The sequence below is a fragment of the Equus quagga genome, chromosome 11, assembly GCF_021613505.1.
Source record: "Equus quagga isolate Etosha38 chromosome 11, UCLA_HA_Equagga_1.0, whole genome shotgun sequence".
NCBI lineage: Eukaryota > Metazoa > Chordata > Mammalia > Perissodactyla > Equidae > Equus > Equus quagga.
In genome coordinates, this window is record NC_060277.1 from 51,232,594 (window position 1) to 51,251,380 (window position 18,787).

Consider the following 18,787-nt stretch of genomic DNA (forward strand, 5'->3'; position numbering starts at 1 on the left):
TTTCCATTATTAAAACAAATAAAAGGCATCCAACAATATGACTGTAGGACTGAGAGTGTAAAATAACTAGAAAATTTTTTACCTTTGTGTTTGGAGAGTCATGAAATGTCTGATTGTCTAGACTGATGAAAATAAAAATTTAAGTATGTCTCAAGTAGAACAAAATATGGAATGAATCTTCCATAATTCAACTTAGGATATATTAAACTTGTTTTCATGAAAGAGAAATAATTTGACATTCTAAACATTAGTGCCAGAATACATTAGATTATAGGTTTACTGAAAGAATATATAGTAGAAAACCTGTGCCTTGAAAAGCCTAAAAGAATTCAAGAAACCAAAATTATTAGTTATAATAAAGTAAACACAAAAGTTATTTTTGTAATAGTGCCTCTAGGTTGTTCCTAATACTGTAAATCTAGCCAATGAAACTGTGCAAAGTCATGATATTTAAAGTTTCTACTATGGCTGAAATGGTAAACAAGTCTTCAACAAAGAGATAAACTAAACTCTAGGAGATTTACGTAACCAAGATGTGACTGGCCGTGGTAGGCACTTTCTCTTCCTTCTCTAATCCCATCTTAAAGGTGACTTTGCATTTCAAAACATTTCTAAAACCAGTTTCAATTTGATGATTTGATATGCATTAAAAAGAGGCAGATATTTTCCTAGAGCTTCCGTAAATACATGAGGAAAAGGATTCTCATTACATGTCCCCCAGCGGTACTTTAAAAAACCCGCTTTTCAGTGTCTCTTTTGTTTTCCAGAAAGTAGCTCTTCCTGGCCAGCCACCTCATTTCTTCTCTATCTCTCCCTCAACCCAAGGTTTTCAAAGCTCTTTGCTGTTTCTACTTTCTCTCTGAACTTTGAGAACAAATATCCGGTGGCAGCCAGACACTCGTCCCTGACCCCCTGGTATTCCTCAGGCACATCCTTTCAAGGCTTCACTGCCTTCTCCAAGTGGGGCTGCAATGACAATTTACTGATAAGAAAATAACATTTTCCTGTGACATTACAGCACCTTAACTGTTTCTGTTAAATTACTAACATTTTAAACTTAATAGGAAACTGGGCTTACTTCAAGTCTCAATAAATTAGCACAAACTTTTCTATTCGCAGTTGCCAGGAAGGGGCTTTGTACCTGAGGTGTGAAATGAGTTTGCGCAGGACCTGGTTCGTGTACAACAGTCGAGACTTAACTACCACCCTCTAATAACAATGTGCAGACTTTACATTTGAGTTTTGATCCAAGTTCTCTCTTTAGACAGTGGGAATACTTCTAAACTGTGTTTTATTCTAACTTTTCTGAGAATGGCCTCTTTAAAAATCTTGTCCTGTGTTTTACTGTAAAGAAATAAACATCATTGAAGTGGACAGGTGGTTATTATTGAAAAAAAAAGAAAAAGTAAAAGATCTTTATTTAAAATGACGATGTAATTCCACTTGTTTATTTTTCTTTTTGTTGCTTTTGCTTTTGGTGTTAGATTCAAAAGATCATCACCAAGACGTAATGTCAAGAAGCTTTCCACCTATGTTTTCTTCTAGGAGTTTTATGGTGTCAGGTTTGACAGTCACCTCTTTAATCCATTTTGAGTTAATCTTTGTGTACAGTGTAAGATACACCATAAGTAGCTCCAGTTTCATTCTTTTGAATACAGCTGTCTAATTTTCCCAACATCATTTATTGAAGAGACAGTCCTTTCCCTATTGTATATTCTTGGCTTCTTTGTCATAAATTAATTGACCATATATGCTTGGGTTTATTTCTGGGCTCTCTATTCTGTTCCATGGATCTCTGTGTCTATTTTCTTGCCAATACCATGTTTGGATCCCTATAGCTTTGTAATATAGTTAGAAATCAAGGAGTGTGATGCCTCCAGTTTTGTCCTTCCTTCTCAAAATTTCTTTTGCTATTCTGGGTCTTTTGTGGTTTCATACAAATTTTAGGATTGTTTGTTCTATTTCTTTGAAAAATCCCTTTGGAATTTGTGATAGGGATTGCATTGACTCTATTGATTTCTTAAGGAGTATGAACATTTTAATAGTATTAATTCTTCCAATCCATGAGCTCGGAATACCTTTCCATTTATTTACGTCTTCTTCAATTTCTTTCATTAATATCTTGTAGTTTTCAATATACAGATCTTTCACAACCTTGGTTGAATTTATTCCCAGGTATTTTATTCTTTTTGATGCAATTTTAAATGAAATTGTTTTCTTAATTTCTCTTTCTGATAGTTCATTATTAATGGATAGAAATGCCACAGATTTATGTATATTGATTTTGTATCCTGAATACAAAATCCTGAGTAACTTTCCTGAATTCAGTTACTAGTTCTAATGGTTTTTTTGGTGGATTCTTTAGGGTTTTCTATATATAATATCACGTCATCTGCAAATAGTGACAGTTTGACCTCTTCCTTTCCAATTTGGATGCCTTTTACTTCTTTTTCTTGCCTAATTATTCTTGCTAGGACTTCTGATACTATGTTGAATAAAAGTGGTGAGAATGGACAACCTTGTCCTGATCTTTGAGGAAAAGCTTCCAGTTTTTACCATTGAGTATGATGTTAGCTGTGGGCCTTTATTAAGTTGAGGTACATTCCATTATACTTGCTTTGTTGAGAGTTTTTTTTTTTAACATAAATGGATATTGAATTTCGTCAAATGCTTTCTCTGCATCTGTTGAGATGATCATGTGATTGTTGTCCTTCATTTTGTTAGTGTGATGAATCACACTCACTGAGTGCAGACGGTGAATCATCCTTCCATCCTGGAATACATATCACTTCATCATAGTGTATGATTCATCTAATATGTTGTTGAATTTACTTTGTTAATATTTTGTTGAGGATTTTTGAATCTATATTCATCAGGGATTTTGGCCTGTAATTTTCTTTTCTTGTGGTATCTTTGTCTGGTTTTGGTATCAGGGTAATGCTAGCCTCCTAAAATGAGTTTGGAAGACTTCCCTTCTCTTCTGTCTTTTGGAAGAGTTTGAGAAGGATTGGTATTAATTCTTCTTTGAATGTTTGATGTAATTCACCAGTGAAACCACCTGGTTCTGGACATTTGTTTTTTGGGAGGTTTTTATTTACTGAATCAGTCTCCTTACTAGTAATCAGTCTGTTCAGATTTTCTATTTTATCATGATTCAGTCTTAGTAGGTTGTAATTTCTAGGAATTTATACATTTTTTCTAGATTGCCCAATTTTTTGGTATATAATTGTTTGCAGCAGTCTCACGATTTTTTACAAAAAATCTTCTATGGTATCAGTTGTAACATTTCCTCTTTCATTTCTGATTTTATTTTTGTGAGCCCTCTCTCTTTTTTTTCGTGAGTCTAGCTAACAGTTTGTTGATTTTGTTTATATTTTCAAAGAACCAGCTCTTAATTTCAATTGACTTTTTTCTATTGTCTTTTTAGTCTCTATTTCATTTATTTGTGCTCTAATCTTCATTATTTCCTCCATCCTACTAACTGGGCTTCATTTATTCTGTTTTTCCTAGTTCCTTGAGGTGTAAATTTGATTGTATATTTGAGGCTTTTCCTGTTTATTGAGGTAAGCATTTAATGCTATGAATTTCTCTCTTCAAACTCCTTTTGCTACATCCCATACATTTTGTATGCTACATTTGCATTTTCATTTGTCTCCAGGTGTTTTTTATTTCTCTTTTGAGTTCTTCTTTGACTCACATGTACATGAGTACTTTGTTTAATCTCCACATATTTGTGAAATTTTCAGTTTTCATCCTGTAATTAATTTCCAGTTTTATACCATTGTGTTTGGAAAAGATGTTTGTATGATTTCAATCTTCTTAAATACATTAACATTTGTTTTGTGGCCTAACATATGATCTATTTTGGAAAATGTCCATGTGCACTTGTGAAGAATGTGTATTCTGCTGCTTTTGGATGGAATATTTTGTAAATATCTGTTAAGTTTTTCTGGTCTAACGTGTCATTTAAGGCTGATGTCTCCTTACTGAAATTTTTTTGTCTGAATGATATATCCATTGATGTAAGTGCGGTATTAAAGACTCCTACTATTATTGTATTGCTGTCTATTTCTCACTTTAGGTCTGTTTATACTTGCTTTATATAGTTAGGTGTCCTATGTCAGTGCATACATATTTACAGATGTTGTATCTTCTTGTTGGATTGACCCCTTTATCACTATGTAATGCCCTTCTTTGTCTCTTATTAAAGTCTTTGTTTTAAACTCTGTTTTGTCTTATATAAATATAGCTACTTCAACTTTCTTTTGTTTTCCATTTGCATGGAATATCTTTTTCCATCCCTTTACTTTCAGTCTGTGTGTTTTTAGATAGTAAGTGAGTCTCTTGTAGGCAGCATAGAGCTAGGTCTTAATTTTTTTAATCCATTCAGCCACTTTATGTCTTTTGATTGGAGAATTTTGTCTATTTACATTTAAAGTAATTTTTGATAGGTATGTGCATATTGTCATTTTGCTCATTGTTTTCTAGCTGTTTTTGTAGTTCCTTTCTGTTCCTTGCTCCTTCTCTTGCTCTTTTTTTGTATGGTTTTATGATTTTCCTTAGTGGTATACTTATATTCCTTTCTCTTTATCTTTTGTGTATTTACTATAGGTTTTTGTTTTGTGGTAACCATGAGGCTTACATATAACAACTTATATCTATAAAAGTCTATTTTCAGTTGATAACAACTTAAGTTAGATCCCATTATAAACCTTATATTATTACTCTTCTCCTCATGTTTTACGTTTTTGATGTCACATTTTACATTTTCTTATCTTGTTTATCCATTAACAAATTATTGTAATCATAGTTATTTTTACCACCTCTTTCTTTTAACCTTCATCCTAGCTTTATAAGTGATTAATCTACTATCTTTAATATATGTTTATGTTTCCAGTTAGATATATTCTTTAATATATATTCTTGTTTTTAACTAGTACCCTTTTTTTCAGCTTAAAGATAACCCTTTAACATTTCTTTTAAGGCTGGTTTAGTGGTGATGATCACTTTTAGCTTTTGCTTTTCTGGAAAACTCTTTATCTTTCCTTCACTTCTCAATGATAATTTTTCTAGGTAGATAATTCTTGGCTGGAAGTTTTTTTCTTTTTTTCTTTTTTTATTGAGTTATTGATAGGTTACAATCTTGTGAAATTTCAATTGTACATTAATGTTTGTCGGTCATGTTGTAGGTGCACTACTTCACCCTTGGTGCCCACCCCCCACCCCACCTTTCCCTGGTATCCACTAAACTGTTCTTGGTCCATAGTTTTAAATTCCTCATATGAGTGGAGTCATACACAGATTATCTTTCTCTCGCTGGCTTATTACGCTTAACATAATTCTCTCAAGGTCCATCCATGTTATTGCAAATGGAATGATTTTGTTCTGTTTTGCAGCTGAGTAGTAGTCCATTGTATATATGTACCACATCTTCTTTATCCATTCGTCTGTTGATGGGCACTTAGGTTGCTTCCATGTCTTGGCTATTGTAAACAGTGCTGCAATAAACATTGGGGTGCACAGGACTTTTGGGATTGCTGACTTCAGGCTCTTTAGATAAATACCCAGTAGTGGGATGGCTGGATCGTATGGTAGTTCTATGTTTAGTTTTTGAGGAATCTCCATACTGTTTTCCATAGTGGCTGCACCAGTTTGCATTCCCACCAGCAGTGTATGAGGGTTCCTTTTTCCCTGCAACCTCTCCAACATTTGTTGCTATTAGTTTTAGATATTTTTGTCATTCTAACAGGTGTAAGGTGATATCTTAGTGTAGTTTTGATTTGCATTTCCCTGATGATCAGCGATGATGAGCATCTTTTCATGTGCCTATTGGCCATCAGTATATCTTCTTTGGAGAAATGTCTGTTCATGTCTCCAGCCCATTTTTTGATTGGGTTGTTTGATGTTTTGTGGTTGAGTTGCGAGAGTTCTTTATATATTAAGGATATTAAGCCTTTGTCAGATATATGACTTGCAAATATTTCTTCCCAGTTAGTGGGTTGTTTTTTTGTTTCAATCCTGTTTTCATTTGCCTTGAAGAAGCTCTTTAATCTGATGAAGTCCCATTTGTTTATTCTTTCTATTGTTTCCCTTCTCTGAGAAGGCATGGTGTCCGAAAAGATCCTTATAATACTGATGTCAAAGAGTGTACTGCCTACATTATCTTCCAGAAGCCTTATGGTTTCAGCTCTCACCTTTAGGTCTTTAATCTATTTTGAGTTTATTTTGGTGAATGGTGAAAAAGAATGGTCAATTTTCATTCTTTTACATGTGGTTTTCCAGTTTTCCCAGCACCATTTGTTGAAAAGACTTTCTTTTCTCCATTGTATGCCCTCAGCTCCTTTGTCAAAGATAAGCTGTCCATAGATGTGTGGTTTTATTTCTGGGCTTTCAATTCTGTTCCATTGATCTGTGCACCTGTTTTTGTACCAGCACCATGCTGTTTTGATTACTGTAGCTTTGTAGTATGTTTTGAAGTCAGGGATTGTGATGCCTCCCGTTTTGTTCTTTTTTCTCAGGATTGCTTTAGAAATTCGGGGTCTTTTGTTGCCCCATATGAATTTTAGGATTCTTTGTTCTAATTCTGTAAAGAATGTCATTGGGATTCTGATTGGGATGGCCTTGAATCTGTAGATTGCTTTAGGTAGAACGGACATTTTAACTATGTTTATTCTTCCAATCCATGTACATGGAATGTCTTTCCATCTCCTTATGTCGTCATCCAATTCTCTCAGAAAGGCCTGGTAATTTTCATTATATAGGTCCTTCACTTCCTTAGTTAAATTTACCCCAAGGTATTTTATTCTTTTTGTTGCAATTGTGAATGGTATTGTATTCTTGAGTTCTTTTTCTGTTGGTTCATTACTGGAGTATAGAAATGCTACTGATTTATGCAAATTGATTTTATACCCTGCAACTTTGCTGTAGTTGTTGATTACTTCTAACAGTTTTCCAATGGATTCTTTGGGGTTTTCTATATATGAGATCATGTCATCTGCAAACAGCGAGAGTTTCACTTCTTCCCTCCCTATTTGGATTCCTTTTATTCCTTTTTCTTGCCTGATTGCACTGGCCAGGACGTCCAGTACCATGTTAAATAAGAGTGATGATAGAGGGCATCCTTGTCTTGTTCCTGTTTTCAGGGGGATGGGGTTCAGTTTTTGCCCATTGAGTATGATGTTGGCTATGGGTTTGTCGTATGTGGCCTTTATTATGTTGAGGTAGTTTCCTTCTATGCCCATTTTGTTCAGAGTTTTTATCATAAATGGCTGTTGGATCTTGTCAAATGCCTTCTCTGCATCTATTGAGATGATCATGTGGTTTTTATTCCTCAGTTTGTTGATGTGGTGTATCACGTTGATTGATTTGCGGATGTTGAACCATCCCTGTGTCCCTGGTATGAATCCCACCTGATCCTGATGTATGATTCTTTTGATGAATTGCTGAATTCTGGTTGCCAAAATTTTGTTTAGAATTTTTGCATCTATGTTCATCAGTGATATTGGCCTGCAGTTCTCTTTTGTCATGGTGTCCTTGTCAGGTTTTGGTATCAGCGTGATGTTGGCCTCATAGAATGTGTTAGGAAGTGTTCCATCTTCCCTCATTTTTTTGGAATAGCTTGAAAAGGATAGGTATTAAATCCTCTCTGAAAGTTTGGTAGAATTCCCCAGGAAAGCCATCTGGTCCTGGGGTTTTATTCTTTGGGATGTTTTTGATTGCTGTTTCAATCTCTTTCCTTGTGATTGGTCTGTTCAAATTGTCTGCCTCTTCTTGAGTGAGCTTTGGGAGATTGTAGGAGTCCAGGAATTTATCCATTTCCTCTAGGTTATCCATTCTGTTGGCATACAGTTTTTTGCAGTATTCTCTTATAATCTGTTGTATTTCTGCAGAGTCTGTTGTTATTTCTCCTCGCTCATTTCTGATTTTATTTGAGCTTTCTCCCTTTTTTTCTTTGTAAGTCTGGCTAGTGGTTTGTCAATTTTATTTATCTTCTCAAAAAACCAGCTCTTTGTCTCATTGATCCTTTCTACTGCCTTTTTCCTTTCAATAGTATTTATTTCTGCTCTGATTTTTATTATTTCTCTCCTTCTGCTGACTTTGGGCTTCATTTGTTCTTTTTTCTCTAGTTCAGTTAGGTGTGCTTTAAGGTTGCTTATTTGGGATTTTTCTTGTTTGTTAAGATGTGCCTGTATTGTGATGAATTTTCCTCTTAATACAGCTTTTGCTGTATCCCATATGAGTTGGTATGGCATGCTATCATTTTCATTTGTTTCCAGGTATTTTTTTATTTCTTCTTTAATTTCTTCAATGATCCATTGCTTGTTCAGTAGTGAGTTGTTTAGTCTCCACATCTTTGTGCCTTTCTCAGCTCTTGTCTTGTAATTAATTTCTAGCCTTATAGCACTATGATCTGAGAAGATGCTTGTTATTATTTCAATTTTTTTAAATTTGTAGAGGCTTGCCTTGTTTCCCAACATATGGTCTATCCTAGAGAATGTTCCACGTGCACTTGAGAAGAATGTGTAATCAGCTCCTTCAGGGTGGAGTGATCTATATATGTCTATTACGTCCAATTGTTTTAGTTTTTCATTCAGCTCCACTATTTCCTTGTTGATTTTCTGTCTGGATGATCTGTCCATTGATGTGAGTGGGGTGTTGAGGTCCCCTACTATTATTGTGTTGTTTTTAACATCTTCCTTTAGGTCTGTTAATAGTTGCTTTATGAATCTTGGTGCTCCTGTGTTGGGTGCATAGATATTTATAAGCATTATTTCTTCTTGATGAAGTGTCCCTTTGATCATTATATATTGTCCCTCTGTGTCTCTCTTTACCTGTCTTATTTTGAAATCCACTTGGTCTGATATGAGAATTGCAACACCTGCCTTTTTTTCCTTGCTATTTGCTTGAAGTGTTGTCCTCCACCCCTTCACCCTGAGTCTGTGTTTGTCCTTGGAGCTGAGGTGTGTTTCCTGGAGGCAACAAATTGTTGGATCTTGTTCTTTAATCCACTCTGTGTCTTTTTATTGGAGAGTTCAATCTGTTCACATTGACAGTGATTATTGATGCATGTGGACTTAATGCTGTCAATCTGTCGCTCATTATCTTGTTTTCCTGTGTTTCTTTTCCTGTGTGCTTTAGACTACCCATTTAATACTGCAATTTCTTATGCTGGGTTTCTTAGATTTTTCCTTATCTATGATTTGTGACTCTGTTCTGTACTTTATTTTAGTGTCTACCTTGAAGTTTGTATTTAGAATCACGTGTATAATATAGTCTATTCTCTGGTGGTCTCTTACTTACTCGACCAATACTGATTTAGACCCTTTGCTCTTCCCCTCCTAAATAATTATTTTCATTTTTATTCCAACTCGTCTTATTAATTTGTAGTTAGAGTGCTAAGATCTTCCTTGTTTTGGTAGTTTCCTTATTTTTACCCTAATGCTATAGTTGAATATTTGCTATCCTGTTCTGGTTCTATCCATCAGTCTCCCTAGTCTGTGGATTGTGTCCCCTTTCTCCCTTTTTTCTTTTTTCAAGTATGAGAGCCTTCTTGAGGATTTCTTGTAATGGAGGGCTTTTAGTTACAAATTCCCTTAACTTTTGTTAGTCTGGAAAAGATTTAATTTCTCCCTCATATCTGAAGGAAATTCTTGCTGGATAGAGTATTCTTGGCTGAAGGTTTTTATCCTTTAAAGCTTTGAATATATCACTCCATTCTCTCCTAGCTTGTAGGGTTTCTGTAGAGAAATCTGCTGACAGTCTGATATGGGCTCCTTTATAGGTTATTCTCTTTTTTTTTTCCTTACTTCCCTGAGTATTCTTTCCTTATCATTCCTATTTGCCAACTTTACTATTATGTGCCTTGCAGTGGGTCTTTTTACATTGACAAATCTAGGAGATCTAAAACCCTCCTCTACACACATTTCTCCATTGATCCCTAGATTTGGGAAGTTCTCTTCAATAATTTCGTTAAGCACACTTTCTGCTCCATTTTCCTTTTCCATACTCTCGGGAATTCCTATGATCCTTATGTTCTTACTCCTCATTGAATCCATTATCTCTCAGAGATTTTCCTCATTTTTTTTAATTCTTAGTTCTCTTTCTTCCTCTATCTGGCGCCATTCAGCCTGTCTGTCCTCGATTATGCTGATTTGCTCCTTTAGGTTGTCTACACGGGCATTCAGGGAATCCGTATCCTGTTTTACCTGGTCCATTGTGTTTTTTATCTCAAGTAATTCTGTTTGATTCTTCTTTATGATTTCAATCTCTTTTGTGAAGTAACTCCAGAACTCGGCTTGTTTCTCTATCTTTCTCTCTACCTCATTGAGTTTTTTGATTATAGCTGCTCTGAATTCATTATCACTTAGTTTACCTAATTCCATGTCCTCAGGACTTAATTCTGTGTTTTTATTGTTTTCCTTCTGGTCTGGGGCTTTTATAAATTGCTGGATGGTAGAGGAGCAGTTTTTTCTCATGGTGGTAGAATTCAGTTGCAGTTACAGCCTGTCGCCACGAGATGGGGGTCGAGAGTGGCGTGTTAGCTCTCCTCCTTGGGGCAAGATGGCTGCGCCCACTGGCTTTGTTGGGGGGGAGGGGCTGTTACTCACACGCGCTGGTCCGGGTTCAGATCAGTTCTGTTCTCTGGTCTCCCAAGGCCCTTGATTTATAGGGTCCCCGCGGGTGGAAGCTTTCCCCCCCGTCAGCGGGTCTCCACTGAATCAGTGGCAGGAGTCCTGGATGATCCCCCGGTCACACGGCTCCTCCCCCGCTCCTTCCCGACCCGCGCCGCAGTGATCGCAGACTCTAGGGGAGGGAGCGATGTTCTCTCCTACCGTTCCAGCGCCTCCAAAGGGGTAAACAAGGTTATGATCTCCGCCTTCTTGGTATTGTAGGTCTCTAACGAGCTGGCATTATGCTTATTCTCTGAAATTCGGTTCCTCCAATCTTTTGTTGTATTTTGGAGGGGAGAGAATCCCGGGTCAGCTCACCCTGCCATTTTGCTCCGCTCCTGGAAGTTTTTTTCTTAAAGCACCGTGAGTATATCATACCATTCTCTTCTGACCTGCAAAGTTCCCATTGAGAAATTTCCTGATAGTCTTATGAGGTTCCCTTATATGTAACAAGTTGCTTTTCCCTTGCTGTTTTTAAGATTATCTCCTTTTCTTTAATTTTTGACATTTTAATTATAACATGTCTTCATGTAGGGCTCTTTGGATTCCTCTTATTTGGAATTCTCTGGGCTTCTTGGATATGAATGATTGTTTTCTTCCCTAGGTCAGGGAAGTCTTTAGCTTTTATTTCTTCAAGTAAGTTTTCTGCCCTTTTCTCTCTCTTTTCCTTCTTGGACTCCTACAATGTGAATGTTAGTCCACTTGTTGTTGTCCCATAAATCCCTTAAACTGTCTTCACTTTTTTCCATTCCTTTTTCTTTTTCCTGCTCTGATTGGATGAGTTTCTCTGCCCTGTCTTCAAGTTCACTGATCCTTTCTTCTGCTTCATCTTATGCTGTTGAACTCCTCTAGTGTATCTTTCAGTTCAGTTTTTGTCTTCTTTAGCTCTGTGACTTCTATTTGGTACTTTCTTATATTTTCCATCTGTTTCTTGAAGTTCTCACTGTGTTCATCTGTTCTTCTCCTGAGTTCTGTGAGCAACTGTATGACCATTACTTGGAACTCTTTATCAGGTGGCCTCATATAGGACATGAATCTTGTCATTCATCTCAGCTGCCTTTGCTCTTGATTGTGTCTCAGACTTTTGTGCTTATCCAAGTAGTGTATTATATTTTTAATAGTTCCCAGTAGTTGAGGATGTGCCAACACCTGTAAGCGTCCCAAAGGGGAGGATCTACACACCTAAATTCAAGCTGACAAGAAGACAGACTCTCAGGCGTCGACTTTTAAAAGTATGTAAATATATATAGTTCAGTGTGACTGTAAATACAGCTCTGATGGCCACCAGAGCCAGGTGATTTGAAAGTGTCTCCTGTGCAGCAGTTGCAAAAATCAGGACTCCAGACAAGTGCTTAAAAGCTCTTTTCTGGGTGATAACAGTGAGCTGAAGTAAAGCAAAAAGAGAGCACCAAGATGGAGTCCATAGCCACATTTATTGAGTGTAGCCCTGTAGGCAAGTAAATGTGTGCCAAACCTGAAGTGCGCTCCTTAAGCCAAAGCTCCAGGACAAATAAGTGGCCTCCTTCATAGAAAGACTGAGAGATGTTCCTCAGGCCATTGTCTGTCTAGTGCCTGACAAGAACTGTTCCCCCAATTGCCACAGTGTTGTGGGATGCAAGGATTGCAAGCCCCCTGGCCACGAGAGCCAGGTGATCAAAGGGTATCCCATGGCAGCAGCTGCAAAAACCGGGGCACTAGGTGCATTTAAAACTCCCCTCCAGAAGACACTCATGCTCTGGAGCATGGCAAAGGGTGAGTGCAAAGATAGTGCCTGCCCTCCAAAGTATCTGGAAAGGATTACAGTTAGCCCCTAGGTGCATGTTTAATTAGAAGTCTGCCCCTCAGGCCACAGCAATGAAGATTAGCAAATAGGCCTCCTTCACAGAAAGACTGAACTCCTGGATCTGTTTCCTCTTGCTGTGCTGTGGATGTGGCAGCAGTTTAAGAACTTTTTCTCTGTTGGATACAGTCTTGTAGGACCCCTGAGCATAAGCCCAGTGGCCACCAGAGCCAGATGATGTAGAGATGTGCCCTGGTAGCAGTCAATTTTCAAAGTTAGACGTTTTAGGGATTTATCAAATGTATGTCTTAGAATCTGGGATTCCCAATGTGGGCTTTGAATCCTTTGCTCCTCAGGAAGAAGCTCTCAGTTTTGAGTTTCCTCCTGGCTGTGGGTCACCAATGCCAGGTGTGGTGTTTATGGCAAAATTGTGTCCCAGCTTCTCCTACTGACTTTGATGTGTTTTTCTTCTCTTCTCCCTGATGTGTAGTCATCAGCCAGTCTTTAGAATTTTTAAGAGGCAATTGTTCCATATGTAGCTGTAGACTCAGTGTGTTTATGGGACAAGGTGAGTTCAGGATCTTCTTACATCACCATCTTCGACCAGAACTATATCAAATTAAAAAGCCCCTGTACAACAAAGGAAACCATCGATACAATGAAAAGGCAACCTACTGAATGGGAGAAAATATTTGCAAATCATATATCGGATAAGGGGCTAATATCCAAAATATATAAAGAACTCATACGACTCACTAGCAAAAATACAAACAATCCAATTAAAAATGGACAGAAGGTATGAATAGACATCTTTTTTCAAAGAAGATATACAGATGACCAACAGATACATGAAAAGATGCTTTACATCATTAATCATGAAGGAATGCAAATAAAAACCACAATGAAATATTACTTGACACCTATTAGTATAGCCATGGTCAAAAAGATTAGAAATAACAAGTGTTGGTAAGAATGAGAAGAGGGAAGCCTTGTGCACTGTTGCTGGGTATGTAAATTGGTTCAGCCACCTTGGAAAATAGCATGGACATTCCTCAAAAAATTAAAAATAGAACTACCATATGATCCAGCAATTCCACTTCTGGGTATTTATCCAGAGAAAACAAAAACACTAATTTGAAAAGATATATGCACTCCGATGTTCATTGCAGCATTATTTATATTAGACAAGATATGGACACAACCTAAGTGTCTGTCGATGGATGAATGGATAAAGAAGTTGTGGTATATATACATACAATGGAACATTATTCAGCCATAAAATAAATGAAATCTTGCCATTTGCCATGATGTGGTTTGACCTCAAGGGCATTATGCTGAGTGAAATAAGTCAGAGAAAGGAAAATACCACATGATCTCTTTTATATGTGGGGAAAAAAATTGAACTAAAAAGAAATCAATCTTGGGGCTGGCCCAGTGGCGAATTGGTTAAGTTTGTGTGCTCTGCTTTGTTGGCCCAGGGCTCACAGGTTTGGATCTGGCACACAGACCTAGCACCACTCATCAAGCCACACTGTGGCAGCATCCCACATAAAATAGAGGAAGGTTGGCATAGATGTTAGCTCAGTGACAATGTTCCTCAAGCAAAAAAAGAGGAAGATTGGCAACAGATGTTAGCTCAGAACCAATTTTCCTCACACACACACAAAAAAAGTCAAGTTCATAGATACAGAGAACAGATTGGTGGTTGCCAGAGGCAGTGATTGAGGGATGGGAGAAATAGGTGAACTGTTTTGGGGTTTTTTTTTAGTTTAAATAAATTGAATTAAAAAAATAAAGATGATCATTTTGTTAGGTGTCTTTTATCTGTTGGGCATCTCCTAATTTTAATTTTCTTATTTTGATTCTTTTCCACTTTTTACTAATCTATTTTCTCCTTGGTTTCAACTAAGCCAGAAAAGAGTTATAGAACTGAGGAATTACTTTTACGGTGTTGACAGAAATATGCTAGTGAGTGAGGGAAGAAGAGCATTAGAAAGCTGAGCTTTAAAATTGTTTTTCATATGCTAGATCCTTGACATTTCTTAGTTTCTGGGATATGTGTCCATGTAATTCATCTTCTCTTTCTTTTTGTGTTTCCCCTTTCATTTCCATATCTCTTTCCACTTCATTATTCACCTATGAACCTTTTAATAGAACTCCTGTTTGACGTCTGACAGTGCTGTTTAGTTTCCTGAGGAATTGACATTTAAACCTGTTGTCTGTGCAGTCTAGACTCTGTTTTCTAGAGCATTTCCCAAATAGTATGAAAACTAGGAGGTTTTCCTTCATAACTTTTGACTTGGTAATTCAATTCTAAGAATTTATTCTAAGGAAATTAGCATATACAGATTTATGGACACACTATAGGACACAGGTTTTAGAGACTAGGCTCTCGTATGTAACTTCCTGGACTTGCATCTGAAAAACTTACTAATTCTGTGACTTGTGAGTATTACTTGAAATCCCTGGCCCTCAGTTTTCTCATTTACAAAATGGAAATATAACTAATATCTTCCTCAAAGGATTGTGGTGATGTGTAGCTAAGACCGTACATGTAAAGCCCATAGCATAGAGCCTGACAGATAGGAAGATCTCTAAACGTGTGAACTGTTGGAGCTAGGATTACTAATGTTGTCATATGATAGATACATGTAATACATGTGTATGTGTGTGTGTGTGTACCTGTGAAGGGGTCCCCTATTCACTACTTATTTTCTTTTAAAAAATTAAAAGATATCCAATAATAAAATATTAATCAAATAAATTGTGCTACATCCATTCTTGGGTGTGGACATTAAGAATAAAGATCTTGATGATTATTTATTAATATGAGAAAATAATATCAAATATAAGTGAAAATAATAAATTAAAAAGATGTACATTGATCTTATAAAGGAAGGAACACTAGAAAAAATAGAAAAATTTTAATAGTTTTGTATAGGTGATTTTTATTTACTTCTTTGTACTTGTATACATTTAAAAAATGTGTATAATGAATATTACATAATATGAATGTAATCATAGAAATAATTGGCTTTTGTTTGAGAATAGAATGAGAACTTGGGAACTGAGAAAGCTTGTGGTACTTTACTGTCATTTAACACACGAACAAGCTAAGATGGAGTGTCTGAGGCCTGAGAGTGGTCCTGAAGGTTGAGCAGCTGTGTAGTTTGAAATAGGAATGATGATGATTGTCCTTTCTAATTCTTGGCTATTGAAGGCTTTGCAAATAAAAACCTGACTAAATATTTTAAAAATTGCCATAGAGATGATGAATTCAAATCAGTTTCAAATAGTATGTAATGGACTGAAAGTATGGCATAGGCAGTAAACATGTTCATTGATGATGAAGTCATTCTGTGGAACCAGCAGGCTGCGCGGAAGTGCAGCAGCTGTGCCCAGTGCACCCTTTCCTCTGCCCTTGGCACATGGGCAGTGTATGGGCCAAGTCTGAAGGTGACATGTCCCCAACAGATTCAGACATGGGAATTTCTGGAGCACTTTTGGTAGGCCATTGAGGAGGGATGTGTGGGAAGAGGAGGTGGGCATCCAAGCCTGGCCTAAAACAAAGGCTGCACAGTCCAAATGCAGAAGCAATTCCAAACAAGGAGCCCTGTGACTGTCACTGAGGCTGGTTCCTATCTCCAGCACTACCCTTACCTGGAGAGCACTCACATGCATACATAGACAAATAAACGTGCTCATTCTTGCTTCCAAAAAATTCTGATCTGAGTCCTAGGTAAAGCTGTGTTGTAAGTAAAAGCTGAAAGAGTAATTTTCACTACAAAGACATTGAGGCTAGAAAACGTAATTTAAAAGGGGTTGAGAGGAATTCTTTCTACTTTTGTGAAGAATGCAGAATTAATTGCTGCAGAGTGTGGAGGACTCCTGAGAACAAAGCATCAGTCTGGCACCTGAAGGCCTCAGAGTAACAGCAATAGCGTCCCCTAGGGTGCTGGCAACGTGCCAGGTGGTAAGGAAATGCCATCAAGCACAGCAGCACCTGGAAATTAGACAAGACGCAGTGGAGCTGGGCAAATCAGCATTCTTCTCTAAGCTCTGTAAATGTAGCCAGGCATTTGTGTACCTTCATCCTGTGCTAGGTGCCAGGATACATACAAAGAGAAACCAGATCCCAGCCACTAGCCTTCTCAGAGACAGAATCAAGTGAGAAAGATGGGCATCACACAAATAAGTAAACAAGTGATTACTTAATTCTAATTTCCGTAAGTGCTCAAAAGAGAAATCTGAGGGCTATGAGGATACATTCAATAGAGAAAACTAATCCAGTTTGGAGCATCAACTGTAGAGGACTTAGTGGCAGACGTATCTACAAGGAGGCCCAGCTGGACGACAAAACAAAACCTTCAGACACCGTATTGGTAGATGAGTGGAGCTGATTGTACATGTGACATTTCCACTATGAACTGAGAGTTCAGTTTTGCAATAATGGGACAGGAAAATGAAAGTGAAATGTGATTATCACTGTACCAATGATCTTAAATTTAACTTCAAGTTTGGGTACCTTGACCCTGTTCCTTGTGTGTCCTCAGTTATGAAACGTCAGAGGGATATTTGGGACCCAGTAACAGGAGATACTCAAGTAGATACAAAATCCTGATCCTAATGAGTAGTAAGTATAGACTAGCCATGTTTCTTAAAATGACTTGATAAGCCATATTACAATGGTATGCTTTTTTTTTTTGATGAGGAAGATTGGCCCTGAGCTAACATCTGTTGCCAATCTTCCTCTTTTTTTTTCCTTCCCCAAAGCCCTAGTACATAGCTGTATATCCTAGTTGTAGATCCTTCTAGTTCTTCTATGTGACATGCCGCATGAGCACGGTTTGATAAGTGGTGCTAGGTCCATGCCCAGGATCCAAACCAGGGAACCCCGGTCCACCAAAGCAGAGCGTGTGAACTTAACCACTACACCTCTGGGCCGACGCCAGTCATATTATGATTGATATGTTCTGTCTTTTCATATGTTCTTGTGTAGATACTTGCAAACCAACTGTAATTCAGATACCATGGTCATTCTAAATTATACCTGCTCTGTGCTCTCAAATATGAAGTATTAGAAGCAGAAGTGACCTTTGAAACCCAGTCCAGCTTTACATTTTGTTGGAAACAGAAGTCCAGATAGTGAAGTGATTTGACTATCTACAGAGCAGAGTTAAGACTCTGCCAGGCCTTCACTCTGCCTTGCTGCCTTCCAGAATGCTAGGAGTTTTCCTGTTTATCCTCTATTTCATTCATTAACATGTTTTAGGGAGCTATTTTTTGATTTTCTGGTTTCACCGTCCCCTTTCATCTTAATTCTTTTCTAACTGTCTCTCATTTTCTCACAATATTTTGCATTTCTTTTTTTACCCTCCAAATTCTTTCTGCTTTTATCCATTTCACATTTACTTATTATGTGAATGAGAGAGAATGCAAATAAGAAAGTACAATTAGGAAAGAATTAGGTATTAAATGTAAACATTGTGAAACAGCATAGTAAGAGAACTTAAGGAGAATGAGAAAATATCGGAACTAAAATGTCCCAATAGTCAGGGCCCAGCCTGGTGGCACAGCCTCAAGTTCGCACGTTCTGCTTTGGTGGCCCGGGGTTCACCGGTTTGGATCTCGGGTGCAGAGATGGCACCACTTGGCAAGCCATGCTGTGGTAGGTGTCCCACATATAAAATAGAGAAAGATGGGCATGGATGTTAGGTCAGGTCCAGTCTTCCTCAGCAAAAGGAGGAGGATTGGCAGCAGTTAGCTCAGGGATAGTCTTCCTCAAAAAAAAAAGAAAGTCCTAATAGTCAACCACATGAAGATCTTACAGCAGGAAAACATATCTTTTTTTTTTTTTTTGCCGTCAAGTTTTTTTTAAGATGTCAAGTTCTTAGGATAGATACCCAGTAGTGGGATGGCTGGGTCATAAGCTATTTCTGTTTTTCATTTTTTGAGAAATCTCCATACTGTTTTCCATAGTGGCTGCGCCAGTTTGCATTCCCACCAACAGTGTATGAGGGTTCCTTTTTCTCCATAACCTCTCCAACATTTGTCACTTTTTGTTTTGGATATTTAAATTTTGTTAAATATTTTAATAAAATAAAGTTATTTCCAATTCTAACGCTTAATATCCATCTAGATGCAATGCCTAAAATTGGTGTCAAGACACATGTTATAACTAGACCCATACTTATGCAAATGTAAGAGAATTTTAATTCTTTAAGAGAGTGGAACATTCCCCAGGTGCCACATGCAATGTTGCAAATATACTAATTTGTCAGTACCTCTGGAACTACACCTTGGAATGAAAACAGCAACAAGAACATTTTTGCGCAAC